The sequence below is a fragment of the Phascolarctos cinereus genome, unplaced genomic scaffold (assembly GCF_003287225.1).
Source record: "Phascolarctos cinereus isolate Bilbo 61053 unplaced genomic scaffold, phaCin_HiC Scaffold_4;HRSCAF=312, whole genome shotgun sequence".
Taxonomy (NCBI): Eukaryota; Metazoa; Chordata; class Mammalia; order Diprotodontia; family Phascolarctidae; genus Phascolarctos; species Phascolarctos cinereus.
Genome location: NW_027555847.1, coordinates 477,195,510 through 477,214,226, shown reverse-complemented (window position 1 = coordinate 477,214,226; position 18,717 = coordinate 477,195,510). Strand labels below are relative to the sequence as shown.

General features: G+C 39.2%; 1 protein-coding gene across 7 annotated transcripts in view; it reads left to right on the top strand.

Moving 5' to 3' along the window:
• The first annotated feature begins 452 nt into the window (after positions 1-452).
• The window catches only part of LYN (LYN proto-oncogene, Src family tyrosine kinase), a 145,845-nt gene continuing 127,580 nt past the window's right edge, over positions 453-18,717 (top strand). For 3 of the 7 annotated variants that reach the window (XM_021005934.2, XM_021005932.2, XM_078153408.1), the window contains exon 1: positions 453-807. The gene's annotated coding sequence lies outside the window, so the exon portion shown is untranslated. Of the gene's footprint in view, positions 808-1,125; positions 1,231-1,465; positions 1,541-18,717 lie in introns of those variants that run through there. The other 4 variants (XM_078153411.1, XM_078153409.1, XM_021005933.2 and 1 more) reach the window with 3 other exon arrangements.

Below are 18,717 nucleotides of genomic sequence, written 5' to 3'. Positions count from 1 at the left end.
TCACGATTTTAATGTCAAATCCTTCTTGCTCACTTTCCCCTCTATCAGAGGCAGCATAGTGTAGTAGAAAGAACCCCAAAATGACCAACCTGAGTTCAAATCCATTCTCTGCCATTAACTACTCAATGTAACCCCTCTGTGTCTTTATCTGTAAAATTAGGGATGTTAGGGTGGTAGATACTCTCCCAGGTACCTTCCAGGGCTAGTTCTATAGATATCCCCCCCCCCATCTGAAAGTCTCGGGCTGCAGCTTCAATTCGGCGACCAGTTTTCACTTGGCTTTGCCCAGGTTTCCTTCCCCCCCCCCCTTTTTTCTCTAAACTCCTCAGGATGGTCACATAGAAGAGTAAGACTTTAAGCCAAGAAGACCCAACGGACACCTCCCCCATTGAAGGCTGTGTATGCAAATCAAAATACCAGGAAGTAGCTGGGAACCTCTCAGCCAACCCCCTGAAACCCAGCTTAGTTCCTCTCTGGCTGCCAGGGGCTGGTTGCGCGAGCTTGCCCTGAAACTCTGGGGCTGTTCTAGACTTTTTTTTTTCCTGGCCTAGGGAAGATCAGGAGCCCCTCAATCCCTGGTGGGCCTCCGACAGCCACAACAGAATAAGGGTTTCCCCCTTTCTGTTGGGAACCATTGAAAACTTTCTCCCTATCCCCGTCCCCTTTTCTCCTCCCTCTCCCTGCTTCCCCTTCCCCAAAGCCTCGCTGGGCTTCGCCTCCCTCACTCCCTTCCCCACCCCTTCCTAGGACTGGGCTGAAGTCACCGTGGAGCTCCAGCGCGGCACCCCAACTTTCCAAACCAGGAGGGTGAGTAGCGGAGCGGGCTTGTGGGACTCGGTGGGTCGATCGGGATGGGATGGGAGGAGGAGGCGGCGTCTCAGGGAGTGGCGCCCCGGGCTGCTTAGAGAGGAAAGCTTTTGGTCGGATCTCAAACTGCAAGGTACAGATTTGCACAAGTCAGCAAACATTTATCAAGCGCTTACTGTGTGCTGGGAGAACGGTGCTGAGACAAGGGCCGAAAAAACTGGCGATTGGCCCAAGAACCGGCGAGAGGCGAGCGTGTGTGTGTGTGTGTGTGTGTGTGTGTGTGTGTGTGTGTGTGTGTGTGTGTGTGTTTGGGGACGCGGGAAAAGCTCCCGGCAGTGAAGAAAGGTAGGGGCAGTATCCCTTAGCCAGCTGAAGTGGAGAGAAAGCTGCTGCCCTTTCCTGCCACCTCAGTCCTTTACTAAGGTACCCTTACTTAGGTCTCTTGGTTACAGGTCCCCGCCCCGCTTTCTTGACCACACAAAATACGTGTGGGCGGTTGCAAAGCGGCGGGCTGGGGGGGGGGGCGGGAAATCACTGCAGGTGTTTTACCTGTTGCGGGCGCTGAGCCCAGGAGGGGCGTGGTGTTGGGGTTTAACAAGCTGGGGGCGCCGGAAGCTGGGCAGAGGGAAAGGTGTTTTTTGCTTTTGTTTTGTTTTGGTCTGAGGTGCGGAGGTGGATAGTTGGATTGCTATAAATGCTGTGCTCTTGAGCTATGTGTGCCGGACTTGGGGAGGTAAGAGGCGGGGAGGAGGAGTGGATGTTGTGGGACGTCCCTCCGACAGGTTGAAAAGGTTGCTGGGCTTTCTCCGCCTCTTGGGTGCCTTTCCCAGAAAGTAAGGAGAAGTTCCCTTGGCTTTCTCTGCGCGGGAGGGGGGCGATAAAGGGGCAGAGGTGTATCAGGGGAATTGTCATCTGGCGGAATCCGGTCAGTCCTCTGCCCTGGGATTCCCAGAGAATGCAGCAGAATTAGGTATATTAGAGCTGGAAGTGGTCATCTCCTTTTCCAGATAAGGATAACTAGGCCCAGAGAAGAGAATGTCACACAGGTAGCGAGTGGCAGAGCCAGGATTCTACACCCAAATCTTTTGAACATGATTTACTCGATCTCTGAACCGACACCAAATGTAAACTTAATTTTTCTTTTTTAAAACCGCATTTCTGGCGGGAGAGGAAGCAGGGTTTTGTGTGGGATGTCTTCAGGGCTGCTGGTCATACCGTTATTGGGGAACAGGGCTTTCGGACATCTGATAAGCTGTCCAGCCCTTTAGTGAAAAGGAAGCCAGAGTTATTTTGAGACTACAGAGGTTTGCTTTTCCTTTGCACGGGGGGAAGGGTGTAGCTCCAGTCGCAACTTTTTCCTGCATGATCTCGTTTGCTTTCTCTAGCGTGCAGTTAATGCATTTGAACTTTTTGGCCTGATTTTTAAGTCTGTTGATCCACTCTGCAGAGAAGGTGGGAGGTGTTTTAAGGATCCAAACTGCATCAAATTCAAATTACTTGATTGCCCAAATAGTAGGCTGGTAGGATTTTTGCTCAGTTTGTTGTTCTGTGACATAGTTATGCTCCAGAGATATTAGCTATCCTGTATTCACTATGTAAGAAAGGGAGTCTTTGCATTGTATAATTTCATCTTCATAAAATAAGACATACCCATAACTAATGTCCAATAATAAAAACTCTAGAGTTGCTGTTATAGTTTGGAGTCCAAAGGCAATGTCTGTGCCTGAAAAAGCCATGCATGTAGAAGACAGGAATTTATGGAAAGAAAAAGGTGATTTAAAAAAAAAAGACATTCAAAAGTTAAAAAAAGAAAAGAAAAGGTAATGAAAATATGGTGGAAATATGGAAGGAGTAAGGCTTTTTCCAAGTGCAACATTGCCATCTTAACAACAGGGACCAAAAGAAATGCTTTTTGAGCTAAGGAAGAAAGAAAATTCAAGTTTATCAAAACTTTTTGGTGATCTTTTGGGCCTCCAGAGGGTTTTCAGTGTTAGATGCAGAAATTCCTAAGAAGCCTCTTTATGAATTCTGTAAAACTTGCGAACTTTAACTTTCCATAATCTATATGGTAATAAAGCATCAATGATAACTGTCTGGGAATGTCATTAAATGAAAAGAGTAACCAGGTACAGGAAGAAAGAAAACTATTTGGGGGGTTAGTTTTGTTTTCTTTCTCTATGTGAACATCCGGGTGTAGTAGATAGATTCAAGAAGACTTTCATTCAGATCCCTCCTCAGTTATTAGTTCAATGACCCTAGTGGGTAAATCACTTAACCTTTTATAGACTCATTTTTTCTCATCCGCAAAATTTTCATAATAATTGTACCTAACCCATATAGTTATTGTGAGGTTCAAACATGACAATGCATACAAATTATTTTGTAAACCTTAAATGATTAAACATGGACTTAATTATAGTAAGAATTATGATTAATGACACTCCTTTTCCAAGATTGGACATTTTAGTTACATCGTAGGTAGGAAAGGTATTGGTTTAATTTCATTAGCTCCTGATTGTCAAAATTCTGTTCACGAAATGGTTTTTCTATGCTGTGAATGTTTGATACTAAATGCTAACAGTTGACCTTTAATTAGCCAATCAGCAATCGGGGTTAAGTGACTTGCCCCAGGTCACACAGCTAGTAAATGTCAAGTATCTGAGGCTGCATTTGAACTCATATCCTCGTGACTCCAGGGCAGTTGCTCTATCCACTTCGCCATATAGCTGGCACTAAAGCACTTTATGTGCACTCTAAAGTGCTGAATATAGAGCAGGAAGACTTGGGTTCAAGTCTGTTCTGTGCCATGTGTTGGCTATGTCTTAAGTGAATACTTTGTGGCACTAATTTAACCACTCAGGAGTCTAGGCCACTCTGACTCTAAGTTGCATAGAAGGTGTGTTGACCTACCCTGTTGAAGTTGTTTCTTTATCAAAGAGTTCTGAATACCAGTAGAATCATCAAAGGTCTAGTTCTTATCTCTATACATGTACATATGATGAAAAAATATTGATGTGAATATTAATATTAATATTAAAAGTTTGCTGAATTTAGTTGATAAACAATTTTGTCCACATCTGTATGCACAGATATTGATCACCATTAACACTGTGATATTTTCTGCAGGTACACATCAGGGATAAGATAACAATATCAATCAAAGTTAGGATTCAAATCATACCAAAAAATTCCTCAGGGACAGGGGCTATGTATCTACCTGAAACTGCTTTGGTATCTTCCGCTGGACCATAATAGTAATAATATATTACAGTTATTTTTTTTATTTAAAAAATTCTTATAAAAAAAAAGCTTTACTGTTTTTTTCAGAGTTTCTACTCTCATTCTGATTTGATCCTCAGAACAAACTTATAAGGCAGACAGATACTATTTTCCACATTTCCAGAGGAAAAAATTGAGCCTCCATGATGAAAAGAATAACCCAAGGTCACATGACTAGAACCTAGGTCTTTTGACATCTAATCTGGTATTCTTTCCACTATACCATGCCATTGGGCACAGAATAGGCACTCAGTAAGCATGTCTTGATCCTTTCTAGGAAGGTAGGTAGTACTGTGGATAGAGCTCTGGCCCTAGAGTCTAGACAACCTGAATTGTAATCCCATCTCAGACAATCACTTAGCTGTATGAATCTCTGCATGTTATATAATGTCCATCAGCCTCAGTTTTTTTATCTGTAAAATGGGGGTGATAATAGAATCTACCTCAGGTAGGTAAGGACACTTAGATTTGTGACCTTGGACAAGTCACTTAAGCTTCCCTAGCCTTAGTTTCCTCATCTGCAAAATGGGGATAATGATAGCACCTTTTCCCCAGAGTTATGAAGATAGAATGAGATAATATTTGTAAAGTGTTTTACAAGCCCTTAAGTGAAATATGGGCAGCTAGGTGCTACAGTGGAGAGAGGGCTGTGTTTGAAGTCAGGAAGATTCATCTTCCTGAGTTCAAATTTGGCCTCTGACAGTTATTAGTAGTGTGACCCTGGGCAAGTCACTTAACCCTATTTGCATCAGTTCCTCATCTGTCAAATGGGCTGGAGAAGGAAATGGCAAACCACCTCAGTATCTTTGCCAAGAAAACCCCAAATGGGATCGTGGAGAGTCTGGCACAACTGAAATGACTGCATGACAACAACAACAGAGTTCGATATAAATACTAGCTATTCTTGTTCTTAATTTTAGATTCTCTAAGAAAAACTTTGCAGAGGGATTTTCTCAAATCTTCTATCTCTAGAAAATTGCCCATTGTGCACTCAGAAAGGGTTGCTTTGATGGTAATTACACCTTGGAGGGTAATATGCTCTGGGATTGACTTCCATTAGTTAGTTTGCTAGTTTGATTCAATTTGACAAATATTCATTAGATACTTGCTGTGTGCAAAGCACTGTGGTAGGCACTATGGGAGATAGAAAGTTTAGATGAGACATATTCTTGCCTTCTGTGAGACTTAGAGCAATTCACTGACCCTGGCTTGACTTCAGTTTCCAAAAGACTCCTCTAACTCTAAATTGCAAGGTACCCAGAGAATTGTAGCAGAGTTGGAAATGGAAGCTGATTCTCCTCATATAATAATTACATATATCCTGATATATGTAACATATTATATCACATATATAACATACATATTTCTAAAAGTATTTAGTAATTAAGGCAACAATTTTTATTCTCAAGGCACTGGCAAAGATCCTTTGAACTTTTTTCTGTTAAGAAACAGTACAATAGGATTTAATTAATTCAATGACCATTCATCACATTTTCATGTAAGGGGGACACAATATTAACATCTTCCCCTGATTTTACATGTTTCTGAAATGAGGAGTCTATTTTAAACTGGACTTCATCTATCTAAGCTTGAGGCTTTATAGAGAGGAGGAGAGATGATGAAGGGAAGGATAGGATGGGCAGGAAACAAGTTAATGAGATAAGGCTGGAAGGAGAAATTGATTAATAGGGAATATGATGAAGTTGAGGGGACTCTTAGTTTGAGAAAAACTGAAACTTGTGTTCAACATATGAAGCTGCTGTTCTTTCCTAATTAACTGTCCTTTATTTCCGAATTTACTTAGTATAGAGTGGCTATTCTTAACTTGGGGACCATGAACTAGTTTTTTAAATTATTTCAACAACTGTATTAAAATTTAATTGATTTCTTTGTAGTCGTGTGTGTGCGTGTGTGTGTGCGTGTGTGTGTGTGTGTGTGTGTGTGTGTGTGTGTGTGTGTGTGTGTATGTATATGAGTATGAGTGAGAAATAGAAGGGGTCCATAGGTTTCAACAGACTGCCAAAGGGGTCCATGAAACAAAAGTTTAAAAACCTCTGATATAGAATATTGTTTGGGTTGTGGCATTTGGTGATCCTGGATACTTCTCTAAGCAGACTCTTTGCCTTGTCACTTCCCTGGCCCTTAGAGACTCTTTGGTACCTTTTGTAAAATCTAGCAATTCCCCTGAAGTGCCCAGAAAGCAGTTTCTTCTCTTGGGTCCTAATTACTTTTCTGTCATTCTGGAGAATATGGTGTCATGTATCTGGGAAGAGCAATGATGACCCATAAATTAAGGGGAGAATTAGAGGTGGTAGTGATTCTGAAAGCATGGTAAAATTTATGAAAATTAACAGAAGAACATGGAAGAAAACATTTAAAGGGTCCCCTATTAATGTCACTAATATTGAAAAGTTCAGCAATTTTATGGGACTTATACAGCTTCTGCATTTTCTGACAATTAAGTCACACAACTTTATGGGTGGTTTCTCTTCTCTCTTTCACAACTCCCCCCCCCCATTTATTATTTATTTATTTTTATCATTCTTTTGTTTTTAAATTTTGAGTTCTAAATTCTCTCTCTTCCTCCCACTGCTTTCCCACCCACTGAGAAGGCAAGCAATATGGTATCAATTGTACATGTTAAATCATGCAAAACACATTTCCATATTAGCCATATTTTAAATAAAATAAGAAAAATAAGGAAAGTAATAAGATTATACTTCAGTTTGCACTCAAAGTCCTTCAGTTTTCTCTCTCTCCAGGTGGATAGCATTTCTCCATCATGAGTCTTTGGAATTGTCGTTGACCATTGTATTGATGGAAGAAGCCAAGTCTTTAACAGTTGATCATTGCTACAACGTTGCTCTTACTGTGCACAGTGATCTCCTGGTTCTTCACAGTTTACTTTGCATCAGTTCATATAAGTAATGCCATGTTTTTCTGAAACCACTCCTTCATCATTTCTTATAGTACAATAGTTCTTCATCCCAATTGTATGCCACAACTCATTCAGCCATTCCCTGACTGGTGAGCATGCCCTTGATTTCCAATTCTTTACTACCACAGAAAGAATTGTTATAAATATTTTTGCATGTGTAGATAATTTTCCTTTTTCTTTGCTAACTCTTTGGGATGCAGACCTAGTAGTGGTATTGCTGGATCAAAGGGTATGCGTGATTTATAGCTGTTTGGGCCTGGTTCCAGATTGTTCTCCAGAATTTTTAGACCAGTTCACCATTCCACAAACAGTTCGTCAATGTACCTATTTTTCCCTTATCCCCTCCAGCATTTGTGTGAGGTAGTATCTCAGAGTGGTTTTAATGTGCATTTCTCTAATCAGTAGTTTTTTCATGTGACTATAGGTAGCTTGATTTCTTTTTCTGAAAACTGCCCATTCATCATCTTTGAACATTTATAAATTGGGGAAATAAGCTCTTAGTTCTATAAATTTGACTCAGTTCCCTATATATTTGAGAAATGAGGCCTTTATCAGAAAAACTTGCTGTAAATTTTTTTTGATATTACTTCATTGTCTATGGTACCTTACAGAAAAATGTAGTTTCTTTGATTAACCCTTTTAATTAGGTCTATTTTTCCTTTTGTTTTATCTGAGATCATGATTGCTACCTCTGCCTTTTTAAAAAATTCAATGAAGCACATTAGATTCTGCTCCAGCTTAACTCTGTGTATATCTTTCTGTTTCAAATGTGTCTCTTGTAAACAACATATTGTTGGATTTTGGTTTCTAATCCATTCTACTAGATGATTCTGTTTTACAGGTGAGCTCATTCCATCACAATTACTGTGTATTTCCCTCCATCCCATTTTCTTCTGTTTTTTTCCTCTCCTCTTTTTATCCTTTCCCTCCTCATAAGTCTATTTTGCTTTTAACAACTATCTTCCTTAATCTGCTCTCCACTTTGTCATCCCCCTACCTATTCTATCATCCCTTTTTCCTCCTCTTTCCCATTAGGTTAGTTACATTTCTATACACAACTGAGTGTGTGTGTGTGTGTGTGTGTGTGTGTATGTGTATGTGTGTATGTATATTCTTTTCTCTTTGAACCAGTTCCTATGAGAGTGAGGTCCAAGCATTGTCTGCTGCAACTCCCCCCGACCCTTGCCCATTTTCCTCTCTATTATAAAAGCTCTTCCTTGCATGTGCATGCCTTTTCAATGTGAGAAAATTTTCCCCATTACCTTTCCCTTCCCCCTTCTCCCAATGCATCCTTCTTTCTCTCATCCCTTTATTTTTTTTGAGATCATTCCAGCATAACCAATTCCTATCCATGCCCTTTTGTCTACATAAACTCCTTTTAACTGCCCTAATAAAGATAAAGATTGTTGGAGTTGCATGAATCATCTTCCCATATAGAAATATAAATAGTTTAACTTTATTGAGACCTTTATGATTACTTTTTCATGTTTATCTTTATATTCTTCTCTTGAGTCTTGTGTTTAAATATCATATTTTCTATTCAGCCCTGGTCTTTTCATTAGGAATACTTTAAAGTTCTCTGTTTCATTAAATGTCTATTTCCCCCTTGAAGGATCATACTCTTTTGCTGGTGGATTATTCTTGGTTGTAATCCTATCTTCTTTTTCTTCCAGAGTAACATATTCCAAGCCCTCCAGTCTTGTAACATGGAAGCTACTGAATCTTGTGTGATCATGACTGTGGCTCCACAATATTTGAACTGTTTCTTTTTGGTTGCTTGAAGTATTTTCTCTTTGAATTGAAAGTTCTGGAATTTGGCTATAATATTCCTGGGAATTTTCATTTTGGGACCTCTTTCAGGAGGTGATCTGGATTCTTTCAATTTCTGTTTTATCCTCTGGATCTAAGATATCAGGGCAGTTTTCCTTGATAACTTCTTGAAATATGATGTCTAGGTTTTTTCTGTGATTATGGCTTTCAGGCTTTCTTAAATGATCTCTCCTCATTATATTTTCCAAATCAGTTATTTTTCTTACTAAATATTTTACATTTTCTTCAGTTTTCCCATTCTATTGACTTTGTTTTATTGGTTTTTTATGTCTCATGAAGTCATTAGCTTCCAGTTGTCCAATTCTAATTTTTAAATAATTATTTTCTTTAGTGAGATTTTGTACCTCTTTTTCAATTTGGCCAATTCTGTTTCCTTAAAGAATTCTTTGGTGAATTTTTGTACCTCCTTTTCCATTTGGCCTATTCTACTTTTAAAGGAGTTTTCTTCAGTTAATTTTTGTATCACTTTTACCAGTAGTCCAATTCTGTTTTTTAAAGCAATATTTTTTTGGTTTGTTTTTTGTTTTGTTTTGCTAGGCGATGGGGTTAAGTGACTTGCTCAGGGTCACACAGCTAGTAAGTGTCAAGTGTCTGAGGCTGGATTTGAACTCAGGTCCTCCTGACTCCAGGGCCAGTACTCTATCCATTATACCACTTAGCTTCTCCTAAGGTGATATTTTTTTCCAGTATTTTTTGTGCCTCTCTTACCAAGCTGTTAATTCTCTTTCATAATTTTCTTGCATCACTCTCTTTTTCCAATTTTCCCTCTACCACTCTTATCTCTTTCTTTAACTCTTCCAGGAATTATTGTTTGGCTTGTGTTCATTAACATTTTTCTTTGATTCTTTAGTTGTAACTGTTTTTGCATTATAATCTTTTTATGAATTTGGTCTTGGTCTTAGTCTTCCTTGCCACCACGGTAGCTTTTTATGAGCAAATTTTTTGGTTGTGTTTTAATTTTCCAGCCTATTTCTTAACTTTGAACTTTATGTTAAAATTAAACTTTGCTCATGCTAGGGGTGGGAAGGCAGTGTCCCAAGCTTCAGGCTTTTTTATGCTGCTGTTTTCAGAGTTAGTTCTGGGGGTCTGCAAGTTTTTGGTACTTCAGTGGTATGATGGAGGGAGAGGTATGGTCACTGCTTTCCTAGTCTGTGCTCTGGTCTTTACCTAGCAAGGGCCCCTGCATCTGTATGCAGTAGCATCCTCTTTGCCTTGGGACTGGGACTAGAGCCCCTGATTCCTTGTGACTGACCCCCAGCGCTCCTTTCCACCCTGGAAGTGTGACCCAGAACTGTGCCTGGGCAATGAAGTTGCCAATCAGTGCCAGCTCTACTCAGGGCCAACAAAAGGTCTCCTGCAATCTCTTAATTGTCTGACCTCCTTAACATCTCTTGTCTGAGAGCTCCCAAACCTCCTGCTACTGCTTCCCAGTGTGTGTGGACTCTGTACAGGCTTCCACCCAGGTGTCAGAAACTTTTGCCAACATCCTAAAACTTCTTAGGCCAGAAAAACGTCTTACCCTGACCTTTTGTTGGCTCTGCTACTCCAAATTTTGATTTGAAGTGTTATTTTAAAGTTGTTTGGAGAGGAATGTTGGGAGAGTTCAGCTGGGTTGCCTCTGACCTACCATGTTGGCTTTCAGTCTACCTCTTTCACAATTTCTAAAAATATTAGTCTACAATAGGGACGGGAACAAGGCTAGGAAGGAGACTGAAAATGCAAGGGGGAGTGAGAGTCTTTGGTTTGAGAAACTGAACTTCCTTGTTTGAGTTTTTCTAAGTTTCAGTCCCTCCCTCAGAATTTCTTGACCTCAGCTAACTGGAAGAACACTGAAGAAATTCTGGGCAAAACATTCTTGGTTAAGAGTCTCATGAGATTAGAAAGCCAACATATTCTGCCCTTCCCAGCAAATGCTGAAGGGACAGCAAGAGCTTCCATTTTTATCTTACTGGGTCTTTTTCTTCATTCTTGTTTTATATTATACAGACTTCTTTTCCTCTCACTGAACAGAGTTGTGGGGAAGTAATTTTCTTTATTGACCCAGAGCATTATTCATATTCAGTGCTTTCTGTTAACAGAATTGTGGTGGGTTTTTTTTTTTTTGTCGGGGGTGAGGGTAGGTGGGGATGGAGGAGGGTTTAGGAGGGTGGAACAGCTCAATTGGAAAGAGTAAAAAGTTTCATCAGTTCAACCCTGTGCTTTGTGTTGGCTCTTCTACCTCTTTTCCTGCTAATTCAGTGAGCCCATCTATGCTCTGTCAATAAATCATCTATTTGCCTGAAAGTTCTTTATGAAATGTGTCTGTATGATTATTGTAGTTTTTCATTTGTGGTAATAAGAAGCATATAAATAACTCTTCCACATTATAATACTCTCTTATACTTATATTTTTATAAACTTTGCTGTTTAAAATTGCTTTCATATTCATCAGCTTATGCTTGACCAGGAGTTCCCAACATTTTTTGTGTGTGTAACAGACCCCTTTGACAGTCTGATGAAGCCTGTGGACTCCTTAAAATAATGTTTGCAAAAACATAAGATAAAAGACAAGGGAACCAAATTATAATGAAATACCATTATGGAAATGTTTTTAAGAATCAAGTTCTTGGACTCCAGGTTAAGAATGTCTGAGCATGGGATGGGTGGGTGAATGAGACCTCCTTTCATGCTTCCTTAATTAAATACCTCTGTTGCCTGCCTTTTGAAAAACCCATCTGCCTCTAAATCTGACCAGCTGGGAGTTTGGGGAAGGAAGTTAATAGCTGATAGGATCAAAGGATTTAAAGCTGGAAGGTATCTGAGAGGTCATCTAGTCCAGCCTTCGCTATTCTATAAATCGGGAAAATAAAGTCCAAAAAGGTTAGTATATAGCAGACCCTGCATTTGAACCCAGGTTTTCTATCTCAAAATCCAGTGCTTTCTACACATGCACACTGTTACCCTTCCTTCCCTTTTTTATGGTGTATTTACCAAGTCCCTAGAGTGCTAAAAGTTTGTTCATTCACCCCAAAACATGAAGTACCCACTGTGTGCAAAACACTGTGTTAGGTGTATGTGATACAAAGATAGTTTAAATAAGATACCTATCCTTGCCCACTTGGACTTTATAGTTCAATAATGGGATAAAATATGAATACAGATAACTAGAATATACTATATCATATGATAAGTATGTTAGTTAAAAAACAGGGTTATGTGAGGTCCAAGGAGGGGGAAATTAAGGATTTATGGAGTGAGGTACTTACTATATTATTACTTAAGGGATAAATGGGAATTAAGTGAAGAAGAAAATATGGGGTATTAAGTTATAGGGAGTAGTATTGAATGTGGATATGGAAGAATATTTGACATCAGAGTAGTCTAGTTTTGCTGAATCATAGAAAATTTAGAAGAGAATAATATGAGAGGGCTGGTAAGGTAGCATGGTATATTATGTTAGGGGGCTTTAAATGCTAGATAAATGGATTTGAACTTTATTTAGGAGACTATAGTGGAGCCACTGAAGATCATTAAACAGAGGAGTGGCAAGACTGAGTCTATGCATAAGAACAAATATTCTGGCAGCAATATGAAGGACAGATGGGTGGAAGTGGAGATTGGCAGGAATAACTATTTGAAGATTATTGCAGGAGTCCAGTCACATGGTCATGATAGTGAATGAGAGTTGGGAAATCAGGAATAGAAGAGGAGACATTGGAGAAAGATGTGGAAGTAGAATCAACAGAGCTTGGTGATCGTTCATATTTGAAAGGTAAAAGAAAGGGAAGAGTCAAAAATAGTATCCAGGTTTATAAACATGGGACACAGAGTGGATGGTGGTGCCACAAAAAGAAATGGTGAAATCAAAAGGAATTGGTTTTGAGGAAAGGTAGGTGACGATATGGTCTGGTTCATTCCCTCTTTGTAGTTCAGACCTCCATATGGGAAAGCTCCTGGCAGTTTTGGGTTTTTTTGGTAGGGCCTTTGAATCCTTGTTGTAATCCTAATGTACATTGGTATAAATCTTTGTTTTTAATTATATCCTCCACTTCTTTCCATTCCTCTTTTATTTTGTTTTGTTTTTATATTTTAGTGAGGCAGTTGGGATTAAGTGACTTGCCCAGAGTCACACAGCTAGGAAGTGTTACATGTTTGAGGCCAGATCTGAACTCAGATCCTCCTGACTCCAAGGCCTCTATCCACTACGCCACCTAGCTGCCCCGTACTCCCTCTCTTTTTGGGTGGGATCAGGTGCAAAGCAAAGTATCTGAATTTCCTCACGTGGGATGAAGGAGGAGTTAGGATCTCTCTCTCTCTCTCTCTCTCACTCTCTCTCACTTCAGCCTTTGGGAGAGATGGTTGTATTGTACACTTAAAACAATAACAATAATAATAATAACTGCCACATATAAAGAAATTTTGCAGATCCCTTTACATACAGCAGGGCAGCAGAACGGTTACTTTGGTTGTTTGAGCTTTTGAGCAGGTTGAAAAATTGGTACATCTCTCTACTCTTTCACTGTTCTTATAAATTATGATCAGCTCCACTATGGACAGCGAGATTGTAGGAGAGAGATTGACTAGGCCACTTCTCCTTTCCAAGGGGAAACTATGTTGCTCAATCAAGAACCGGAGCTTGAGGAGGAGGAATTGGTGCTGGAGTCAGAGGAAGTAACACTTCCTCCTGTTTTTTGGCCTCAGAAGGGTGACCTGAATAATTACCAGTGAAGTACCACCTTTTTACCATTCTGGAATTTATATCTTCTCATTTCTTCTCACTATCTTTTGGTGAGGAAAAAAAATGATTACACAAAAAATTCTCTGTTTGTACCTATTTAAGAAGCAACATTGTATAGTGGGAAGAGAAAGACAAAATGGTACAGTTGAAAAATTGCAATTTTTGGAGTCAAAGGACCTGGATTCAAATTAGCAAATCACTTAACCTCTCTGAACATCGGGTCCCTAATCTATAAACTGAGAGGGGTTAGATTTTCAGTTGCTTTTCAGTCATGTCCAACCCTCTGTGACCCCACTTGGGGTTTTCTTGGCAAAGATACTGGAGTGGTTTGCGATTTCATTCTCCAGCTCATTTTACAGATGAGGAAACTTGAGGCCAGTAGGGTTAAGTGACTTGCCCAGAGTTACACAGCTAGTAAGTAACTGAGGCCAGATTTGAACTTGGGAAGGAATTTTCTGACTCTATCTACTGAACTTCCTGGCTTCCCTATGGGGGTTAGATCACATGATCTCTAAGGTATGTTCTGGCTCCAACCCTAGGATCCTAGTTCCAAACTAGGTGAGCTGATCCTGGAGTCTGAATAAATCTGGGTATAAATGCCATACCTCACATTGATCATTTGGGACGCTGGGCAAGCCATTTCTACATCTGAGGGGTGTGGTCTTGACAATAAAATTCATTAGTATTATGAATTGCTCTATGAACTTTAAAATGATGAAATAAGTATCTCTTGCTGTTAGATGGTTATATAAATGCTGGTTAACCTTTATGTAGCACTTTAAGGTTTACAAAGTTCTTTACATATGCTTTATAAGTTAATAGCAATAGTTGGCATTTACATAGCATTTGATAATTCACAAAGTGCTTTACAAATACTGTCTTATTTTACTTTTACAGCAAACTTGGGAGGTAGGTGCCATTAGTGTCCCCATTTGCAGGTGAGGAAACTGTGGTAGGTAAATGTTAAATGACTTGCTGAGTCACACACTTATTAAGTATTTGAGGCCAGATTTGAAATCACGTCTTATTGCTTCAAAGTCTAGTGCTATATATCTACTGTGCCATTTATATGTTATATATCATAAATACTTATTATGTATTTATATATTTGATCCTCACAACCTTGTGAAGTAGGTGCTATAATAATAGTAGTTGTAGGAGCTAGTAGGTGCTACATTGTTATCTCCATTTTACTGGACTTGTTAAGGGTCATACAGCTGTTACAGCTATGACTTGCCCAAGGTCACACAGAGCTAGTAAGTGTCTGTCAGAATTTGAACTTAATGACTCTAAGTCTAGTCTCCGAATTGAAGAATACTGGTCACCTGACTCCATAACTAATGTTCCACCAGCCAGTTCCTTCTGAGATCAGGTACAAGGTAAAATCTAAACAGTGAAAATCCTTTCCTGTCTGGTACAACAGGTACCCAATAAAGGTACAAGCCAAACAATACAATAGAAATCCTTGCTATTCACAGTAGATGTATTTCCCAAGAAGCCATATAAACTATAACTCTATTTAAAGCATCTCAGTTGAATTAGTTACCTTAGGAAACATATGCAGAATTTGTCTCTAAAGCAAATGTCCACTCCTTAATTTCTCTTTTCAAAGAAAACTTGATATGCAAAAAAAAAAACCCAAATCCCAAATATGGCAATGTACCCTTATCTTTCATTTTGTTTAAAATAATTCTTGTAGTTTTTCATGGAATTTTTCCTTCCTAGGCAGTTGATCTTTCTTTTGTAGAATTGATGCCTTATTTATAGTAGATTCTTAGCATATATTTGTTGATTTATTGATTGAATAGCTGAGCTTACTTGCTAGGGGGACTACTTCTCATATCTGGAATGCTATGAAATAGGTGGTAATGTCTTTATGTGTAGTTAACTGTAAATAGGAGTAGAGAACCCAAAGTGTCAGCTTCCAAAATTTTGACTTTAAAATCATAGAGCTTTAAATAGTAGTTTTCTTCTTTAGAGAAGCCTGGGTATATACTTCTTTTTATGGGATGAATTACTACTATGACCTTTTGGAGACGTATTTTGCCCCGTGGATATAGCCATTACTTCTGCCCTGTCTTCTATCTTTCTATCTTATTGTACATCCCTCTTCTTTGTATTCTTTAAACATAGGAGAGCTTTGTATTTAAACTGATGAAAAATGTGTGTGTCTTGCTTCCAAATGTTTTCCTTCATCTCATTATAGAATTGACAGGGTGATGCTTTATTGAGTGTCCTTATAATTACCTTCCCTACACTGTTCCCCTAATCTTTTTCTTCTCTCAGTGGTTAGGGAGACCAACATGGAGGGGCAAATGGACGTGAGGAATGAATGTGGAGTAAGTAGAATGGTTAAAGGAGAAGTTTATTGGGAAAATACTTCAATTAAACAAATATTTATTAAGAGGCAGGTGCTAGAGATATCAAGATGTTAAAAACAACCCAGTCCCATTCACTAAATAAACTTTCAGGCTTGAAGTGAGTGGGGGATAAGATATTTACAGAAATAGTAATAATGTGAGTTAGATGAATGAAGTTGAAACAGAGAGGCAAAGATATTTGGAGAAAGATGGATTACCTCTAGCTGGGGGGATTAAAAAGAGGCCCTTTGAGGATATGGCACCTGAGCTGGAAGAAAGGAATTCAACAGGTAGAAATAAGGTGGGAATGTATATTAGATGTTAAAGGTCCTGTACAAATTCAAAAAAGCTGGAGAAAGGATTAGGTCAGGGAATAGCTATTAGTCCAGTTTGCTGGATCATAGAGTACATGAGAAAGAATGTCATGAAATAAGACTAGAAAGTTAGGTTGAAGCCAGAACTTGGAGGGCATTAAATACCAGGGTAGAAATATATATATGCACACACACACATATGCGCACACACACACACACACACACACACACATTTATGCATATATATTTAGTTTTCAATATTCACTTTTATAAGATTTTGATTTCCAAATTTTTCTCCCTCCCTCTCCTGCCCCCTCCCCAAGACAGCAAGCAATCTGATATAGATTATATATGTATAGTCCTGTTAAATATGTTTCTACATTAGTCATATTGTGAAAGAAGAATCAGAACAAAAAGGAAAAACCATGAGAAAGAAAAAACAAAAAAAGTGAAAATAGTATGTTTCAATCTGCATTCAGACTCCATAATTCTTTCTCTGGATATGGATAGCATTTTCCATCATAAATCTTTTGGAATTGTCTTGGATCATTGTAATGCTAAGAAGAGCTAAGTCTGTCATAGTTGATCATCACACAATGTTGCTGTTACTATGTACAATGTTCTCCTGGTATTGCTCATTTCACTTAGCATCAGTTCATGTAAGTCTTTCCAGGTTTTTCTGAAGTCTGCCTGCTCATCATTTCTTATAGTACAACAGTATTCCATTACATTCATATACCACAACTTGTTCAGCCATTCCCCAGTTGATGGACATCTCCTCAATTTCCAATTCTTGGCCACCACAAAAAGAGCTGCTATAAATATTTTTGTACATGTGGGTCCTTTTTCCAGGGTGGAAATATCGTCTAACTGAATTAATAGTTGAAAAATTATCCTTTAGGCAATGGGAACAATTAGATTGCTTTGAACAGGAGGCTGTGAGGTCACAGTGTATTAGGACAATTGCTTTAGAAAGCAGTGTAAAGGAAAGATTGGTGAGGAAAGAAAGAAGGGTTACTAGTAGATCAGTTTAACGACTATTATAGTTTAAGTAAAAAATGGTGGGAGTGGGGTTTGCTGTGGGAATGGAAAGGAAGGGAATGAATTTGAGAGGGATCATGGAGGTAAAAATAAAGAGTAAGAGGGAAGATTCAAAGGTTGTCTGAATTTCATTAATGGGGAGTAGTTGTGGCATTGAGCAGAAATAAGGCAGTTGGGAGAGGTAGATATGATTTTTTTTTGGCAGGGGGGAGGGAGGGAGATTATGGGCTTTGAGTTTGATCTATCATCAGGTTGTCCCAATGGAGATGTGCAGTGGGCAATCAGAAATTTTAAGATGGGACTCGGGGAAGAGGTTGGGAATGAATATATAGATTTAGGAGATATCTGCACTTAAGAGCAGATGAGATTACCAGGTAGAGAAAGCATAGACAAAACAATGAAAAGAGCAAAGCTTTAAGCCAGGATGCTTGGGCAGGAGCAGAAGTACTCAATTGTAGTTTATTTCCTCAGGGACAGAGGTGAAGTATGATTAGAAGGACAGACATAAATGTGGGGTTGTGCTTTTGCTGCCCTCTTTGGCAGGTATGTTGTGAATGTCTTTTTCACTTGGCTAGAATCTTGTATTTGGTGTTCCATGAACTGATTCATTCCACTGATCTTTTTTGAGCACCTTCTTCTAGTGCTAACTGAGCAAAATTCATCTTTCTATGGAAGTCCGGGAGGGTTCAGATCTTGGCTCAGATACTTACTATTTGACCTTGGAAAATCAGTCATTTCCTAGACCCAGTTTTCTCATCCAGAAAATGGGCGTACTAATATCCTCTTCTTTACAAATGAGAAAATGTCTGAAAGACGCTTTGCAAACCTTAAAATGCTATATAAATGTAAGGTGGTATTGGCTGTTATAGACTAGAGGTGAGGAAATAATTTAAGAAACATGTGCGATTTTCCCAGTTATGATATGATAAAGACTCATATTAGGTCCAGTGGCAGTAGTGAATGGAAATGTATAGCAGAGAGGTTAATGATAAAACAAAAAGGAATATTAGAAAGGAAGGGAATAAGCTTTTATATAGTGCCTACTATGTGCCAAGCACTGTACAACTTTCATTAGATCCTCACAACAGCCCTAGGAGTTAGGTGCTCTTATTATCTCCATTTTACGGTTGAAGAAACTGAGGGAAGCAGGTTAAGTGACTTGCCCAGGGTCAGCAAAAGGCAGCTAAGGTGGTGCACTGCAGAGTGCTGGGCCAGGAGTCAGGAAGACACATCTTCCTATGTTCCAGTCTGGCCTCAGACACTTACTAGCTAAGTGACCCTGGGCACGTCAGTTAACCTGTTTGCCTCAGTTTCCTCATCTGTAAAATGAGCTGGAGAAGGAAATGGCAAACCACTCTAGTATCTTTGCCAAGAAAACCCCAGATGGGGTCATGAAGCATCAGACAGGACTGAAACAACTGAACAGCAACA